The 4,375-nt window shown below is 43.2% G+C and overlaps 1 long non-coding RNA gene across 1 annotated transcript; it reads left to right on the plus strand.

Moving 5' to 3' along the window:
* The first annotated feature begins 250 nt into the window (after positions 1-250).
* LOC138979467 (uncharacterized) lies at positions 251-4,239 on the plus strand. The gene is made up of 3 exons (XR_011460044.1): positions 251-505; positions 1,881-1,986; positions 2,648-4,239. It is a non-coding gene; the product is annotated as an uncharacterized lncRNA (long non-coding RNA).
* Positions 4,240-4,375: the final 136 nt, after the last annotated feature.

Consider the following 4,375-nt stretch of genomic DNA (forward strand, 5'->3'; position numbering starts at 1 on the left):
GTGCAGTGTGTGTGTGACGGTGTGTGTGTGTGTGCGTGCAGTGTGTGGTGTGTGTGTGTGCGTGCAGTGTGTGTGTCACGCGCGCGCGCTCGTGTGTGTGTGTGTGCAGTGTACGGTGTGCAGTGTGTGTGTGTGTGTGTGTTGTGTGTGTGTGGTGTGTGTGTGTGTGTGTGTTGTGTGTGTGTATGAAGGAAGAAAGTAGTGTTGACCGGGTTGCGGTATACGCCAATATCTTCTTGCCCTTTTTTCCACTGTTCGAGAAAAAGATCAAACTTTAGGGTCACGTCAATTCAGGGTCAGTAATGAGAAACTTCCTGGTGCGGCGTAAAGTGTAGCTGTAATATCCTTACACTGTCTCTACAGCGACGTGCACACACGCATACACTGATCACAGCTTTGAAAGTTACTCGAAAGACATCTCATGTATCGTGTCAAATCCGAAGTGAGAGACGAGCCATGAACTCTCCCTGTGTTTTGGCTGAACAAAAGCATATCAGACCGTGAGGTAGGTCCTCTTAATCAACACTCCTTTAAAACATTCTTAGACTCTGATGTATACTTTATTTCAAGCTTTTTGTTGAGAAGTCTCGGGCATGTTTTGACGGTTTGGGTTGAGCATGTCCATGTATGCCAAAAGGTTCGAGTGGCTTGGCTGACTGCAAAGTACAGTACCCGGCGAAAGAAACGCAACTCATTCGCGCCCACTGTTGCAAGTGATTTTTCGTCATTTTCATGGTCGTAAAATATTAACCAGATAAGGTACATCCAAAAGGAAGACAGATTTGTGGAGGATATTTTACTGGCTGTACGATTAGTGCATTATTATCTCATCCTTTTGTTTCTTGTTTACCTTTTTACATTTAGTCAAGTTTTGACTAAATGTTTTGACGTAGAGGGGGGAATCGAGACGAGGGTGTGGTGTATGTGTGTGTGTGTGTGTCTGTCTGTGCGTGTGTGTGTGTGTGTGTCTGTGCGTGTGTGTGTGTGTAGAGCGATTCAGACTAAACTACTGGACCAATCTTTATGACATTTTCCATGAGAGTTCCTGGGAATGATATCCCCGGACGTTTTTTTCTTTTTTTCGATAAATGTCTTTGATGACGTCATATCCGGCTTTTTGTAAAAGTTGAGGCGGCACTGTCACACCCTCATTTTTCAATCAAATTGATTGAAATTTTGGCCAAGCAATCTTTGACAAAGGCCGGACTTCGGTATTGCATTTCAGCTTGGTGGCTTAAAAATTAATTGATGACTTTGGTCATTAAAAATCTGAAAATTGTAAAAAAAAAAAAGAATTATAAAACGATCCAAATTTACGTTCATCTTATTCTTTATCATGTTTATCATGATATGTTATATTTGGATTAAAAACAAGCTCTGAAAATTAAAAATAAAATTATGATCAAAAATAAATTTCCGGAATCGATTTAAAAATACTTTCATCTTATTCCTTGTCGGTTCCTGATTCCAAAAACATATAGATATGATATGTTTGGATTAAAAACACGTTCAGAAACTTAAAACGAAGAGAGGTACAGTAAAGCGTGCTATGAAGCACAGCGCAACCGCTACCACGCCAAACAGGCTCGTCACTTTCACTGCCTTTTGCACTAGCGGCGGACTACGTTCAGTTTTATTCTGTGAGTTCCACAGCTTGACTAAATGTAGTAATTTCGCCTTACGCGACTTTTTATAAACTGTGTTATACAGGGTAGGGGTCAAGCGAGTCATGAATGCAGGAAAACGCTACAAAAAACATAAAAATGCATTTTGTTTTAACCAGGTAAGGAGAGCTGTGGAGGAAATTCATCTCTTAACATGATCATTTAAATTGAATTATTCGTTATTTTTCATTCATAACATAATTATGATAACTTCAGAAACAGATTCACAAAGAGCTATGGTTTATCGACGGACATTAGAAAGTGAAGAAGAACTGAACAACGTACGCACCTGACATTCAGCGCTAAATGTCAACAGAATTCGGTGAGTGTTGCGTCATCATTTTCAAATAATAGGTGAGAGAGATAACCCCTGTCATGATAAATAAACCATCTCTTCACAAGTGTGTATATTATGTAAATGAGGTCGGGTCAAACTATAGTCTTGCTTTGTCCTCAGAAGTAATTTTCTACTGCTCGTAATGACAAAGTCACCGAGAAAAACCTTCATTCTTTGGCTCGCATTTCAATATTTGTAGAAAAAAAGAAAAAAACAACAACAGCAAACAGTGTTGCAGTCTCTATGTATTTTACGCTCAACTTAGTGAGTGTCGCTTATGAATTATGTGTGTGAGTGAGTGAATGAGGTCCTCGTGACGCCACATGTCACCCCTAGTGTGTGTGTGTTAATGTGTGTGTGTTAGTGTGTGTGTGTGTGTGTGTGTGTGTGTGTGTTATCATAGTGCGTGCGTAGGCGCGCGCGCGTGTATGTATGTGTGTGTGTGTGTGCGTGTGTGTGTGTGTGTGTGTGTGTGTGTGTGTGTGTGTGTGTGTGTGTGTGTGTGTGTGTGTGTGTGAAAGAGACGAGAGAGAGAAAGAAAGAGAGAGAGAGAGAGAGAGAGAGAGAGAGAGAGAGAGAGAGAGAGAGAGAGAGAGAGAGAGAGAGAGAGGTGGGGTGATATAATTTGTGTTTTTTCGCCTTGCAGATATCTTTTTAATTTGTTTACGCTTCACGTAAGCTCCAAACGACGTGAGTAGTTCCGAACTCATTTTTCCCGCTTGATTCGAACGTGTATCAAAGATCACAAATAGACTTCACTGATGATCATCATATATGAGGCTACCTTACAAGAGGACTAGGGGTGACATTTGGCGTCATGAGAACAAGACAATTAAGATGTATGCTTGTGGCGTCAGATATACGTTAGAATGACGTCAATAGGACAAGAATGCCCAAGAAGCATGTGCAAGTGTGTTTCGCAACTAGGAGACTTGTGACGTCAGTCAGACAAACAGAATCTGCGTAGACTGTCGCTGCTGACGTCAGAATTTACGTCAGAATGACGTCAACAAGCCAGGATTGCCCCGTGTGTTTGAAAGAGTGCCAGCTCCGCGTGGTACCTTGCGGAAACCGACACTGCTTCTGCGTAGACTGCCTTCACACCCTCGCTGGGTTCAGAGAGGTGGGACAGCTTCCTTGCCCCATCTGTCGCCAACCAATCACCTACACTCTAAAAGGTGTGTCCAGTTTTCCTATCCACAAACTATCGCCCAACACAAAACTAATAGATCTAGACATCAAGGCGAGATCTTCTTGCACCGTTTACCGTCCACCTCGAGCGGCAGTTCAGTCCGAGCATGTGACAGGCGAAACCATGGAGAACAACCGTCTCATCTCACGGCCGAAGAGCAGAACAGACTCGCGAAATATCCCGCAGGAGACCAGGCAGCGCGCGCAAGAACTGGAAGAAAGAGCTGACAGTTTCAATCGCCGGAATCTTCCGCGGGAGGAGTATCAAAATACAAGTTCTGGAAGCAGTAGATTTAATCCTCCTCACGCAAGAGAAGAGCTTCGCTCTGCCCATAGAACAACAAGATCTCGTCTCGGTTCGAGAGTGGGATCTAGATACGCAGAGACGTCAAGAACTCCACAGCCAATTGGCGAAGACGAGCAGCTAGCTATCCGCTTGCAACAGCAAGAATTCCTGGACGTAAAACAGTGGGCGTGGCCATCGCAAGCACAGCCTTAATTTCTAAACATCCAACCACAGAAGTGTATTAACAAAACATGTCCCAAAACACGATGTTTGGAAATAACTCTGTCAAGTGTTTATGGGTTGTATGAGAGTTGCTTTTCTTTGTTTTTCCTTGGCAACACTGAGGCAAGCTACACGTGACTCTGTTGGCCAACCACTAGCGAGCGGTTCGAACGTGTCGTTTCCGTTGTTTTTGATGTTAAAAACTGACCTACGATTTAAGAGCAGACATCGGCCTCGAAGTGCACTTCAATTTTGAAACCGTTATGGCCATTTTGTAGGTCATGGCCATTTTCAAATTCATCATGCATTGATTATGGCCGCTATATTATTTTTATTGTTTTTTTCGGAAATCGCCATAAAGGTTTCGACATTTTTTGGCAGCCCTTGCAGTCACTTTTTCCCCCTCGCCGTGAAACAGTTGGACAATTCTGCCGAAATGACAGCAAAGGTTTCGGAAAGAAGCAAGCATAAGAAATGTTGTCTTTGTTTATGTGTGTGAATGTGTGTGTGTGTGTGTGTGTGTGTGTGCGTGCGTGCGTGCGTGCGTGCGCGCGCATGTGTGTGTGTATGTGTGTGTGTGTGTGTGTGTGCGAGCGAGTTGTGTCGTTCTGTTTGTCTGTTTAAGCGGGCCTAAAATCATTTTTCTTTAAAGGCAGTGTGTGTGTGTGTGTGTGT

Source organism: Littorina saxatilis, linkage group LG11 (assembly GCF_037325665.1).
Source record: "Littorina saxatilis isolate snail1 linkage group LG11, US_GU_Lsax_2.0, whole genome shotgun sequence".
Classification (NCBI taxonomy): domain Eukaryota; kingdom Metazoa; phylum Mollusca; class Gastropoda; order Littorinimorpha; family Littorinidae; genus Littorina; species Littorina saxatilis.